The sequence below is a fragment of the Pollachius pollachius genome, assembly GCF_949987615.1.
Source record: "Pollachius pollachius genome assembly, chromosome: 2".
NCBI lineage: Eukaryota > Metazoa > Chordata > Actinopteri > Gadiformes > Gadidae > Pollachius > Pollachius pollachius.
This window is the reverse complement of record NC_136935.1, coordinates 13,262,918-13,278,281: the sequence shown is the minus strand read 5'-3', so window position 1 is coordinate 13,278,281 and position 15,364 is coordinate 13,262,918. Positions and strand designations below refer to the sequence as shown.

Sequence of the window (15,364 nt, the reverse complement as noted above, 5' to 3'; positions counted from 1 at the left end):
CATCAGACTAGGATGAGTTCTCTGAATATTACAAAATAACAACCCACATTGTGGTTGAATTGGGCAACACTATGGCTGATAAAACTCAATGGAAGTGTTTTTAACCAGATGAATGTGCATGAGTCGTGTCAAAGGCATCTCTACAAGGATGTTGAGAGAAACTTGTCAGAATGACGATGGACTGCATTCCCTTCGTAATCTTGACGTAGAGACCCTATTGCACAACTGTGACAACGTACGCAAGTCTGCAATCCCTTAAACATTCATTCACAGAGTGGATTGATCTCTCGTAGTTTATTGTTAACATTTCTGAGTCTGCAGCAGAACATCAACCTTAAACACTCAAGGCCTTTGTGTAGCTGAGGCCTATTGGGCCTGCATTTTGGCCAGTCCTATTCAGCCATGAATGAATAAATAGTCATTCTCCAGTCCGTTACCAACCAATCATAGGTTATTATTATTTTCTTACACTTCTCTGAACATGTATAGGTGCGCGGCCCTCTGCAAGTTCTTCACCCAGCACAGCGCCCTGGAGTGAACATGCATACCGGCGCATTCTCCAGATTCTTGTCCTCCTGTTAATGGGGAGATTCTTGGCAGATATGGCGACGTCGCAATAACCGGCTTGACGATGTCTCCCAAATCACCCATCGTCAGTCATATGTAAATCACACACACACACACACAACACATACTGAGAATAACCCCCTCCCCCCGTTACATCCCTTCACCCTTTAGCACTGAACCTTAGCGTCTTTGAGGGAGTAGAATTTGTCTTTGAACAGAGAGACAAGGCAGAAGTGCGCTGATGCAGGGTAATTGCCAAGCGTCAGAACACTCCATTACAAAACTATTGTTACATTGTTTGTGTGTGTGCACGTGCAGCTGTTACTGAATGTGTGTGTGTGTGTGTGTGTGTTTGTACGTGTGTGTGCACATGTGAGTGAGCGTGTGCATGGGTGTGGTCTGGTGCATGCCCATTTGTGTGCATGCGTGTGTGTACGGAGCCCACCTGACACCATTCCTAAGCCTTCATTAAACAGTACAAGTTTAGGCCTGAAATCAAGACAGTTGATGGAAACATGAATCGGGTAGCTCATCCCTTTTTCATTCACGTCTGATTCTTGAACAAGTCTCGCCTCAAGGCCAAAAAACACATTTGGTCCAAACTTTGAACATGTAGCAACGAATACATATTACCCACCCAGTGTCATTTTCACTTGCATACATAAAGTATTTTTTCTGCAGATTAGTTGGGAAAATTCCCAAAAGGCTCTAGTTCTTTATAACTATATATGTAAATTGGAAAAAGGAGACAGAAACATAGGTTTAGGTTATAGGTTTAAAAACCTATATTGTTCTGATGTTGAATTTCCTTAACTATTTTTCATCGGTCTCAAGGAAAGAAAACACATGGATGTTTTTAAGCACGGAAGAATATGTTAATGCTTACAGACATGACTTTGCAAGAATCCCAGAAATGTTGCCCTGTAAAACTCCTTTCTGAGTTCCTGACATAGTAGAAACATAGTTATGGTGTGTCAATAGGCATTGTTATAACGTGAATCCAGGCCGTGCAGAAACCTTGACAGGGGGTTAAAGTTGAAGCAGTGTAAGGTAGGTAAAGAAACTGTGCACACGTGAAGACTCCGGCTGAACACTGTCATGTCGGTCACCTCAATACGACCACCTGTAGCAGGGGAAAGAGTGACTGTCGTTGGTTCGTACATGGCAAACAGCAGCTTGAAATACCCATCTTATAGACTAGGGGGTGCTCCAGAGAATGTGCCATCTTAAACTTATGTTCTAAAACTGATGATGGATTTGAAGGTGATGCTGTGTAACAATTATGCTGTAAATATAATGAGATGATCAATCAAGTTCCCGGGTAGCAGCTGCAAATCTATGATGGCAGGTGAGGTCATGCAACGTTAACTAACTGGAGGCCGGATAATCTTATTTATAGCTAAATTATTATTAATTCTTAAATGCTCTTCTTAATTCAGGCTACAGACAGACCATCACAAAGATAAACCAAAACAAATGAAATACACCTTGACCAAAGGGCACTTGGACCTCTAGGGGTGAAGGAGCAGGTGCATGGCTCCCTCAGCCACCCTGCTCCCTTTTCCCGGGTCTGGGCCTCACAGACAGCCGATGGCTCACAACAAGCTGTCATGTTCTGTATGTTTGTCAAAATGGATAATAATAGATTTAATAATGATAATTATAACTGGTCCGACTGAGAAAATAGCTTTACAGCGCACAGTGGGAGACTTCTCTCCTTACCAAACTTATTTTCTCGATTCTTATTTGTGTTTTATATTTAATCCTTTAATTCAATTTCATTCTAATTCTAAAGTTGACTGTTTCGACTGTATGTGTGTGTGTGTGTGTGTGTGTTGACTGCAGGCTGGAGTGAGTTCAGTACAAAATAAGGTCTGACATGACAAAGACACACAGTTGATTGCATTCTTGTGTCCCACATTAAATGTTGAACAAAAGTCGATTCATTAATATTTCAGATAGTAGACAAAATAATAATGCAATTAATTCCTTCTGCTTGACTTGGTTCGGTCAGATTCTGGCATGACAAAGAAGGTATGCACTGGGGATCTGGCTGACAAAGGAAGCTAAAATGCAAATTGAGTACAGGGCTGGAATGACATCTGTATTCACTGAATCTACCTACAACCACTGCTTTAGATGAGTAACTGCCATAACCTAAATACCATGTGACAGTCCCGCAGAAATAAGTTTCCTGTAGTCTTTGTTAAAGTATATACAAATATCCAAGGTGTTTGTCATTGTGGCTTTATGACCACACTTGACTGCCCGTTGGTAGATAAAAATTGCATCTTTGCACTGCACGCTTTTTACATTAAGAGTCCTCGCCATTTACCTACGACGAGAAGTGTCCCTTAACATATCAGTCCTATCTTGAGCATCCCTCGCAGATCCATTAATAAACAGTATCCCTGACATGAATGAAACGCTCTTCGAGCAAGGGTTGGGTGATGTCGCCTGATAGGAACAGAAGAACACAGAAACTTATCTGGCTGATGACTCTGGTCAGGTGCCTGAGCCATACCCATACAAGCCAGGGCGGAACTGCATTTACATGCGAATGTGGAGAGGAACCAGATTGACAGTGTAGCAGTGCAATGTTAAACAGCTGGTTTGGTGTGCATCTGAGATACACGGTCACGGTTTATGTAGTGTCCTGGGATGAATCAATACATGATCGTTATAGAATATTGATCCCATTGACTCCCATTCACTTGAGGCTGGCAGTTCACTTCCAAACAGTTATTGTTTCATAGACATTAAGCTGTAATTCATAACTGAGGAAGGTAACAGCTAGTTGATTCCTGAAGTGCAACTCTTAAACAATTTATACTTCTTTATAGCTATGTTTATTATTGAGGTTTTTCAGGCCTTTTAATGGGCTCAAACTAACAAGTGTAGATTGTTTTGTTATACAAGGTTGATTCAATGAGGCGTAAAATAACATTTTGTATAAATATACATGATTGAATGCTGATTATGGTTCAATCATGTTCAACCATGTGGTCATTGGGAGTATAATTGTGATTATCATCAGTATCTCTTACGTATATGTATATATGTATATATATATATATATATATATATATATATATACGTATTATCTGTGTCAAAGATTTGGAAAGGTAGTCATTGCATGTGGCTGCAATGCATTGGCATTGCTCATCAATTAGATCCTTACCTGACAACACCCATTGACAGGCAGGTTGATATATGGCTAATAGAGTCACATTGTATCGCAATGCATTGGCATTGTTTTGATGTCTGAGAAGGGTTGGGGAGTGATTCATTAGGAACAGTAGAGTAGTTAACTATTCAGTCCTCCACATTGGCTGACAGTCGCCATGGTGATCATGGTTCTGGAGTTTTTTGTGTGAAATTATCAATGTCTTTGTGACGTGTGTTTATGAAGACTTTGTGTGTTTATCAAGACAGTGTGCTTATGAAGAATGGGTGTATTCCTGAAGACTAGATGTGTTTAAAGGCTGGGTGTGTTCTTACAGACTGAGCTTGTTAATAAAGACTGTGTTTTTGAAACCTGATTGTGTTTATCATGACTAAGGTAGGTTTATGAAGGATCGCAGATCGATCCGAATGCAAACGATCTGTGTTTGTGTGCCCCTCTTGTATATTTTAAAGTGACAGCACCTGCAACTTCCCTCTGCTGCTTCCCTTTTTGTATGTTTAGTGAGCATTCAAACCTGCACTTTGTAACTCTTCCACAGCAGACATGGCTTGTAGGGATTGTCTCTCTTGATAGATGTCTGTGGGAAAAGGCCAGAAAAACTAAATTGTAACCATAGTGACATCAAGTTTGTTGGTGCAAGGCCTTTGTGGTGTGTGCCTCGCTCTCTCTCTCCCCTGTCTCTTCTCTTCCTTCCCCTCTCTCTCTCTCTCTTTCTCTTTACCTCTGTCTCTCTGTCGCTCTCTCCCTGTATCTCTCTCATTCTAAGTAAGTATCGGTCACTAAGCCCACAATGCTGCACTGCATGCCTCTCTGCAATCAAGTTCAACATGTTTGTGTGTTGTTGAGTGTGTGGTTCATGTGAGAGTGCACGTGTGTGTGTGTGTGTGTTAGTGTGTGTGGCTGGGTGTGTATGTGTGTGTGAGGGAGCTGTGTGTGTGTGTGTGTGTGAGTGAGAGCTATGTGAATCTGTGTGTGTGTGTGTGTGTGTGTGTGTGAGTGAGAGCTATGTGAATCTGTGTGTGTGTGTGTGTGTGTGTGTGTGTGTGTGTGTGTGTGTGTGTGTGTGTTGGGGGCGGTCTTCATGCAGCCCAACCTGTTCTCCAGGCTCCTGAGGTGGCAGTATGAAACCTCCATCCTCCTCCACAAAACTAGCAGTCACATCCCCTTGTGGAATCAAAACTAGCTGGACCTCACAACAACCTGGTCCTCACACCTACCTGGACCTCACAGCCACCTGGACCTCACACCTACTTGTTCTCAGAGCCATCCGTTCAGCTGGACTACCATACCTGCACCCTCAACAAAGTGAGTCTCTCTCTCTCTCTCTCTCTCTCTCTCTCTCTCTCTCTGTCTCTCTCTTACTCTCTTCCTCCATCTCTCTCGTCTCCTGAAATCAATCAAGTCAAGTCAAGATTAAAATGGATGAATTGGAATAGAAAACATACATATAAATTGCCATTGGATGCATCTATGGTCATAGATGTGGAATCCTTGTGTAAAACTAAGAAATTTTGATGGGATTTTATCTCTAGAAATTTAGAAGGGTGTTGTTTGAATGAGTATTTTCCTAAATTGAAACTTTTAAACCCAATAAACTGAGCTGATTCTATAAAGGCTTGTATGGGGATAACGTTATGTCAACTTTTGTATGTGCTATACTGTATATTATTAACAACAGCAACACATAATCCTATTGATTGTTATAAAAAATGCCATGTGATGCTTGGCATCAACAACCATGGCTGTATTACTGCAACTCCAATGGTATCACTGCGTTAGTACTGCCGTCAACATGAGAGATTCTGACCCCTCTGACAGTGCTTGGCCACAGTTATGGTATTTCAAACCTGTTTCCGGTGCATTGATTACTGTGATGTGTGTGTACAATATCGTCTCCCACTTTCACCACACGGCTCTTTAAACGGGCCTCTGCTTAGTACGTAGCGCAGCTTGCATGTAGAATAACTAAACGCGGCTTTAAGGTAAAGTTCCTGAGGTGTGAACTTGGGAACCGAAGGGTCCCTCCTCCCGGGTGCCTCTATGTTGTCCAACGGTTTGCGTTGTCCAACGGTTCGCGATTTTTGATGTCCACCTTACTGTGTTCTTGCTTCTTAATCCTGGATTGGGGGTTGTTTGTAGCATTGCAGATGTGGTGCCGTTGAGTGTGTGTGTAGGTGCGTGTATCATCGAGGTGGGCGAGGTGGATTATGAACCATAGCACCCCTGCTGGGCAGAAGCACCATGCACATGGGTGTGGGTCCCCTGGAGCAGGAAAACTCCTATCACACCCTAAAACGTAACCTTGTCACACGAGTAACCGTGTCACACGAGTATTTACAACGTTGTTCACTAATTAGTCATTGAGCAGATCCTTGTATCCAAAGCGACTTAAAGTGAATTCAGATACAGGTCATTAACGATAAGGGATGGGGTTTGTTCGCTCAAGGATGGCTACCGCTGCACCCCACTATTGCACCCTATCTCCTGGACTACTTCCTGGACTATTTTTCCAGACAGATTAATGTTTTATTAGGGGTGTAATAGCATAACCCATACACTAATTGAATTCCTGCGTTCCACCTATCTTCCTGCTTGGCGTCTTGTACAAGACCTTACCAAAAACTGTTCCTTGATTTAAGAACATGGCTTCTCCGACCGACGCCCGGTTCCGCCTCAGCGAACCTCGTTGTTCAGCGTTTAAACCTGTAGGTGCGTGCGGGTGTGGTCGGATGGCGAGAGCGCATGTGGTGCTCACCTAGCATGCATCCCAACCGACTGGTTTGAGGTACCACATGCAACCCGCCTGACACGTCAGACGCAGTGTGTGTCACTGTCACTGTGACACCCGCTGCCACCAAGTGACAGCCCACTCCAGTCAGTCCAGCCGGCTGAACAAATGACTTTCAATCAACAGCTTTTAAAAGGATCACACTTTGGCATTGACCTTGGCAATTAAAATCAATGTAGTACCAAGGAGGCTGATCTCACTTTTTTTGGGTGTGTGTGTGTGTGTGTGTGTGTGTGTGTGTGTGTGTGTGTGTGTGTGTGTGTGTGTGCGTGCGTGTGCGTGTGCGTGTGTGTGTGTGTGTGTGTGTGTGTGTTTGAACGCCTGTGGGCTCTGATAATGCTGTGCGTGTGTGTGTGTATGTGTGTTTGTGTGTGTGTGTGTGTGTGCGTGTGTGTGTGTGTTTGAACGCCTGTGGGCTCTGATAACGCTGTGTGTGTGTGTGTGTATCTCACAACTTTGTGCCTATTTATTACCTCTGCACCCTTCACTCCTGGCTGCATCTTTTGTTACGATCTGGGTAAGTTGTGGATCGGAGTGCGGTGCGAAAGAAGAGGCAGCAGGCAGCGATGCGTTTGTAAAAATAACTTTTACTGATGTAATAAGTACAGACTCAGTACAAAAGCACGGATTAAAAAAAAAACACTATTCGTAATAGTCACCACCACGTTTTGGCAAAATGCAGAGGGAATATAGAGGGAATAGAGAGGCATGACATCCTAAACATAGGTGTGGATTATTAGTTCCTGATTAAATGGTGTCCGGTAAGAACACCACCGTGCGTGGCCGAAGTAGAGCGATAAAAGTCGCTGCCCCCCCCTGCTGCGTAAACATTGATCATTCAATTCTTAATGGAGTCATGGAACTAAACGGCATGATTTGATCAATGACTAAAAGGTTAAAATTGCATTTCTATACATCTTTCCAACCAGCTTGGTTGGGTTGTCAAAATATTCCAGGAATGTACTGCAAAATGCAATCGTACCATAACACATGGAGTACTTTATGTGTTTGAGTAATTGGTTGAGTGGGTATTAGTGGGTACGTTTTATTCTTCAGTGCTAACAATACTGGCATGTCTTTATTCTCGGGAGACTTTAAGCTTCGACACTGTGTGTATGTGTGTGTGCGTGTATATAAAGTGCTGAATGTTATGTTTTCTTTGGTTTTATCTGACATCAAGGTTCCGTTGATAGAATGAGAAAGTTGCCTGATAACATTGCATTTTGGCTATTGATTAAACTATTTTGTTTCCACAGAGTGCCTCTGTGATACCCCTACCTTACCTGACAGTTCAGTGACATGCCATTGTAAAAACACCTAAAAAAAACATGGTGAGTAAGAAAATATTCCTGATCATTTTAGATTACACTTTTTTAAAAATCCAAACCTTTAGTGTATAATTCAGAGACATGCCATCAAGCGTTACAGCATCTAGCTCTAGGATGCCTGCAGCCTCCTGACGTTGAGGATCGAACCCAAAACCTTCTGACTTGGAGTCATAATTCTAGCTACTAGACTATCCTGGCCCCACTACCACTGTCTTTGTCAGGACCACATCTTTGTCTTTTTACCACCAACCAGAGCGAAGACGAGAAATCGTTCTCTGATAGTCTCCAATTGGAGGACTCTGAGAGAGGGGGCGTGGTCATCAAGGGACTCACCGACACCAGCATCTCCGCCAGCAGTGGACTGAAAGAGGGTAAACACACACACACACACACACACACACACACACACACACACACACACACACACACACAAAGACACACAAACACACACACAAACACACGCCATGTTGGGAACTTTTTGGGCCCAATATTTTATTTTTTCTCATCTGAATAGAATAGAAGTTGCTATTTAGAAAATATAAGTACTAATTGTTGCCGAAAATTGTATGCAAATTGAAGTAACAGTAGTGCAGTGAATTTGACCACCCAAACACTTCGTTTCAACTTGGGGATCCAGCGGTAGACCAGCTCCAACCGGTTTTCATATTTCAATAATGACTCATTAGAATAATGAGTCAGCGTAAAGCACGTCAGAATAGCCTTTATGATGTGTGAATGTGATAAAAATATATAATTGTAAGATAAAGTTGATGATTGTAGGTGTCGAGGAATAATTATGCAGCTTTGCAGATCAGACACATCCCATCTCTAGGGTTGAGAGATGTCCTCACCCAGGGGTTTATTAGACTGCAGTAGAAACCAAGAGAGCAACTCGATGGCAGGGAATTTAAATTAGGCTGTGTTTCCAGTTTAGCCACCTCTTCACACTACAACGAGTGTAGACATAATCAGAGCTTGGTGGCACAGTAACACGAAGAACAACAAAGGATTGGTCATCCTACAGGAGCGCCATTAGGGAGTTCTTAAGGATTTATGGAGATTATGAAGATGACAAAGATAGAGATCACCAGATCCAAGTTCAGCATTTGTCAGGTTTAATGCATTAACATGGATGACGCATTCATAATGATGTTCTATAAGGTGTAATATATGGAGAGTAGTGGACATAGACTGTAGTTGTACAAGGTTTAATAGATGGAGAGAAGTCCATATAGACTGTAACTCTACAAGGTTTAATACATAGAGAGGAGTCCACTCAGACAGTAGTTCTATAAGGTTTAGAGTCCATTCAGACTGGACTTCAATAAGGTTTCATACATAGTACTCCATTTAGACTGTAGTTCTATAGGGTTTCATACATAGGAGTCCATTTAGACTGTAGTTCTTTAAGGTTTTATACATAGGACTCCATTCAGACTGTAGTTTTCTGAGGTTTCATACATAGGACTCTATTCAGACTGTAGTTCTAGAAGGTTTCCATCATAAATAATTACATCATTCTTCGCACATTGTTTTTATTGTACAATAAAGTTTGTGTGGCGTTGATGGTGACCTGACAAAGTATTTTCAGTGAGGCAAAGCTCACGTAAATAACCTGACCTTCATCTTCTCACAGGCGATGAGATCGTTGGAGCCACCATTCACCTGGACCACGTGAGCAAACAGGACTTCGTGAAGATCCTGAAGGTGTTGGAGCCGTACGACGACAACATTACGGTGTTGACCGAATCTGACCTGAGTGCTGGCATCAACCCAGGGTCCCTGAGTGGCCCAGGCAAGGTACATCAGACAAACAACCTAACTCACAAGCTTTAGACCAGTGGGACCCCACTTGACAGTCTGAAAATCATATGGCGTAGGGGGTAGCAATAGGAATTAATAGGGTTAGGAATTAGTGAAGGTCGAGTAAAAGTTCCTGTATAACTGAATACGTTGAACTAGTACTACTACTATGACTCCCAAGTACGTATGCACTGTGCATACATTCACTGGGACATTTAAATAATGCACAGATGTTGATTTGGCTTGTGAATTGTGTATTGTTCATTGTTCATTTGAATGCGTAATGTCAAGCTTACTGCTAAAACTACAAATAGTGTGACATGTAGTTGACCTGTTATTATAACTTTATTAATAGGCATTTTTTATTTACTCGTCTGCCTGATTTCTGAACGCTGTTTTTTGTCCAATTAATTCTTTCTCTAGATGCTTACTACCAGTTACAAGCAAAAGAAGATGCCGTCCCTTGAGGCCCAAGGCGAGGCACCAGCTCTTAATCTTACTGGCCTGAATACCAAGTTAAACTCTGCCATTGGTCTGAATGGGGACATTAATGGAGAACTGCCCAATCTTAACCTAAACAAACCCTCTGCAGATGGTAGCGGCACCTTCAGGATTTCAGATACAGGACTACCAGGACTTGACCTAAATGGAGCAGGTTTTGGCAGCTCTATCAGTGCCCCCTCTGCTGAACTGGCCTCACCCAAAGCCACAGTAGGACTTAAAAAAACAGGAGTTAAGGGGGGCATATTCACAGCCCCAAAATTTGAGATGCCAAACTTTGATCTGTCCGAGTTCGGTGGCACGGGAGCAACAGGAGGGATTAACCTTGGGAAGATGAATGCTGATTTGGACACTCCTGCTGTAAATTTTCCAACTGCAGGTGTCAATCTGTCGGCACCCACAATAGATGCTAAAACCGCAGATCTGAATATGAATGGCCCAGATGTCAATTTGAACAGCCCAGATGTTAACTTGGCTGCCCCAAATGTGGACATGAATGCTTCAACTGGAAAAATTAACTGGCCACATCAGAAATGGAAGGGTCCTAAGGTTAACCCTGACCTGAGTCTCTCAACACCAAAGCTTGACGGAGACCTGTCAACACCAGAAGTAGGCCTTGACCTTCCAAAAGCTAACCTTGATGGCCCTAATTTGGATGTTGACGCTCCGAAAATTAACTGGCCTCACTTAAATTGGAAAAAAACAAAGCTTGATCTCAAGGGTCCAAAAGCTGACATGGACGTTAATTCTGACCTGAAAACCCCAGATCTCAACCTCTCTCCACCAGGAATGAGCGGGGGGTTAAGCACACCAAATTTGGCTTTGGATGTACCGAATGCTGAACTCGAAGGCCCAGACTTCGACATCAATGCTCCATCAGGGAAGATCAACTGGCCTCATAAGAAGTGGAAGAAACCCAAACTCGATGCAGACCTCAATACACCAGATGTCAATGCAACAGATATGACTTTGAATCTTCCCAAAGCTGACATCAATGGTCCCAATATCGATGTTTCAGCCCCAGATCTTGGTGTTGCCTCATCACAGAAGATCAATTGGCCTCATTTGAAGTGGAAGAAACCCAAAGTTGATGCAGACCTTAACACACCAGACATTGATGTATCCACTCCAAGTCTTGATGGAGATCTCACTGGACCTGATGTTGACCTGCCTGCTGCATCTGGAAAGAATAAGTTCCTAACTCTCAAAAGGCCTAAGAACTGGCTTATTGGGTCCAAACTAAATGCTCCGGATTTGGATCTTAATGCAGATGTGAGTTCTCCTGCCCTTGATCTCACCACTCCTAAGGTTTCAGGATCACTTGATGGACCTAATATGGATTTGTCTGCACCAAATATGGAAATTGACGCTCCTTCTGGAAAGGTTAAATGGCCCACTCTTAAAAAGCCAAAGTGGCTCAAGTCGTCAAGCTTAGATCTCCAAGCTCCTGATGTGGATCTGAAAGGCGTAGATCTTAACCTTGCTGCACCAGCACTTGATGGGGGTCTTGATACGCCTGATTTCGGTATCACCTTGCCTAATGCTGACCTCAAAGGCCCAGCCGTTGATCTTAATGCTCCTGGGGTTGACATTGACAGCCCCTCTTCTAAGCTTAAACTCCCCAAATTCCAGATGCCAAAATTTAAAGCTCCAAAATTAAAAGGACCAGACATTGATGCAAGTGCTGAATTACCCAATTTGGATCTGAAATCACAGAATTTGGAACTCAAGTCACCCGACCTGTCAACGCCTGAAATTAAAGGAGGCATCGATGCTCCAAGTCTCGACATTGACATGCCAAATGCTGACATTAAGGCTGATGCTTCCTCCCGAGTATACAAATTCCCATCTTTAAAGATGACAAGTTGGAGCTCATCTACACCAAAGGTAAAAGGACCAGAACTAGATGGATATCTTGACAAAAATGTTGACCTTTCAATTCCTGGTCTAGACGCAAATCTTCCTAAAGCAGACTTGAGCGCACCAAATTTGAACCTTTCTACCCCAAAGATTGATGGAGGTCTATCCTCCCCAGATTTCGACCTCAATTTGCCAAAAGCTAAAATCAATGGACCTGATCTGGATGCTGATCTGGACACATCTGGAAAATTCAAGTTGCCCAAGATGAAATTACCTACATTTGGTTTTTCTAAGCCTAAGGTGGAGGGGCCAGATCTGGATGCTGACATTGATGTCAATTTACCAAAAGCAGATATACAGGGATCTGGAGCAAACCTCAATCTCACTGCTCCAGATGTCAAGGGAAATCTATCTACTCCAGATCTTGATCTGAATTTGCCAAAAGCTGACCTAAATGCACCTGATCTAGATGCTGATCTTGACACATCTGGGAAATTCAAGTTGCCCAAGATGAAATTACCTACATTTGGTTTTTCTAAGCCTAAAGTTGAGAGGCCAGATCTGGATGCTGACATTGATGTCAATTTACCAATGGCAGATATACAGGGATCTGGAGCAAACCTCAATCTCTCTGGCCCAGATGTCAAAGGAATTCTATCTACTCCAGACCTGGACCTCAATTTGCCAAAAGCTGAAATCAATGGACCTGATCTAGATGCTGATCTTGACACATCTGGGAAATTTAAGTTGCCCAAGATGAAATTACCTACATTTGGTTTTTCTAAGCCTAAAGTGGAGGGGCCAGATCTGGATGCTGACATTGATGTCAATTTACCAAAAGCAGATATACAGGGATCTGGAGCAAACCTCAATCTCACTGCTCCAGATGTCAAAGGAATTCTATCTACTCCAGACCTTGATCTGAATTTGCCAAAAGCTGACCTAAATGGACCTGACCTAGATGCTGATCTTGACACATCTGGGAAATTCAAGTTGCCCAAGATGAAATTACCTACATTTGGTTTTTCTAAGCCTAAAGTTGAGGGGCCAGATCTGGATGCTGACATTGATGTCAATTTACCAAAAGCAGATATACAGGGATCTGGAGCAAACCTCAATCTCTCTGGCCCACATGTCAAAGGAATTCTATCTACTCCAGACCTGGACCTCAATTTGCCAAAAGCTGAAATCAATGGACCTCATCTAGATGCTGATCTTGACACATCTGGGAAATTCAAGTTGCCCAAGATGAAATTACCTACATTTGGTTTTTCTAAGCCTAAAGTTGAGGGGCCAGATCTGGATGCTGACATTGATGTCAATTTACCAAAAGTAGATATACAGGGATCTGGAGCAAACCTAGATCTCTCTGCCCCAGATGTCAAGGGGAATCTATCTACTCCAGACCTGGACGTGAATTTGCCAAAAGCTGTCCTCAATGGACCGGATCTAGATGCTGATCTTGACACATCTGGGAAATTTAAGTTGCCCAAGATAAAATTACCTACATTTGGTTTTTCTAAGCCTAAAGTGGAGGGGCCAGATCTGGATGCTGACATTGATGTACCAAATGCCAATGTTTCCGTTCCAAATCTTGATATCGATTTACCAAAAGCTGATATCCAGGCACCTGCTCTTAAGTTATCAGGAAATGCCCCAGATACAAATGTTGATGCAACTGCTGGTGAATACAAAATGCCTCATTTTAATCTCCCCAGTTTAGGCCTCACCAGTCCTAAAGTTGATGGTCCCACAGCTGATATTGGTACACCAGATATTAGTATTCCAGGCCCTTCCGCTGACAGTAAACTAGATTTGTCCAAGTTAAAAATAGATACCCAGGCAGCCAGTGGCAACCTCTCAGAACCCAGCATGGATGTAAATGGAGGAGTGGACTTAAATACTCCAAGTGTCAACACTGGTAAAGGAACATTAAAAATGCCACATTTCAAGCTACCCAAGTTTGGCTTTTCAGGGCATGGATCAAAAACACCAGATGTTGATGTGAGCGCAGATCTGGACATGTCAGCTGATGTGAAGCCCAACCTCAACCTGGAAGTTGAGGGAAATGCCGATGCTGAAGATTCCCCAAAAAGTAAGATAAGGTGGCCATTTCACTGGGGGCGGAAGGTTGATTCTGCATCTGGTAGTGGAACAGAAGAGGGCAGTGACAGTGGAACAGACGGTGAGGTGGATGTTCCAGCATTCACATTCCACAAGCTACCCAAGAGCAATATTCCTGACAACATTTTTTTGGACGATAGCTTAGGTCCACCAAAGTCTGAAGGAAGTCTTAACAAAAGTGAACAGGAATTTGTTATTAGCAAGGGAATACGCCTGGCGAAACCTAATACACAGCCAAACACCGGGGAAAAAATTGATATTATGGAGCGGTTGAAACTAGCAAGGGAGAAACCTGTGACTGTTAATACGTCACCTACTGAGGCCAAAGTGGGTGCACTCTTTGCTTCAGCATCAAATGATTCCTCACTGGCCAGAGGAGGAACATTCAAAGTTAACACACCAGATTTAGGACTAGGCTTGGACCATCCAGTAGTTGGATCATCAGGAAATGATAAATTGTCATTAAGTCTTTCCAATATGCTTGGCCTGAATGTTAAGGACACAGATACTGATTAAACATGCTTCTCAAACCCTGTATAGGCAGCAACAACATTATATCTATGTAAATAGTCAACCGAAACCTAATATATGAAGATGTCTTGCGTTTGCTTAAGATATTATAGGTCTCACACACAAAAGTCCAACCAAATGGAACACAATTGCTATGTATAATTAAAATTCCAGAGAGAGAGAGAGAATCATGTAAAAGTTTAAATATATTGCAGTTACCTGCTAGTGAAAGCACCATAGGTTCGAGTTTTTTATCTGGTCTCTGTAGGAGGACAAAATATCAGAAATTGTATACACTGAAACTATTTAAATCAGCTTTATCTGAATATTGTCGAGAATATCTATAATTGCCTCAGTATTTTATATGGAACAATAATGCCTTAATAGGAAAAGCAGGCTACAATTTTACTTTTTTTTTGACTATGGAATTGTATAAATCTGTTAAATGTTTGTTCAATAAATACATTTTAATGCATTCAGTACTGTTATTTTCTATCCGTAATAAAAAATTTAAGACAAAAATGACACTTTATGAACATGAATACAAGTTGTATAGTCATAATTCACTATATCTTTCATTTTGAGGGCAGGAGGAAGATCAATTGAATGAATGAATTGAATTCAAATATCTTGTGCCACAAAAACGACCAGACATATTTGACAATTAATAACCACAACTATTTTCAACAAACAAGT

The 15,364-nt window shown here is 42.3% G+C and overlaps 1 long non-coding RNA gene across 1 annotated transcript; it reads left to right on the top strand.

The window, feature by feature from the left end:
- Window positions 1-4,918: 4,918 nt before the first annotated feature.
- Window positions 4,919-15,260, top strand: LOC307070963. Its single transcript, XR_013811602.1, has 5 exons — window positions 4,919-5,059; window positions 7,799-7,873; window positions 8,124-8,241; window positions 9,507-9,670; window positions 10,097-15,260. It is a non-coding gene; the product is annotated as an uncharacterized lncRNA (long non-coding RNA).
- The last annotated feature ends 104 nt before the right edge of the window (window positions 15,261-15,364 follow it).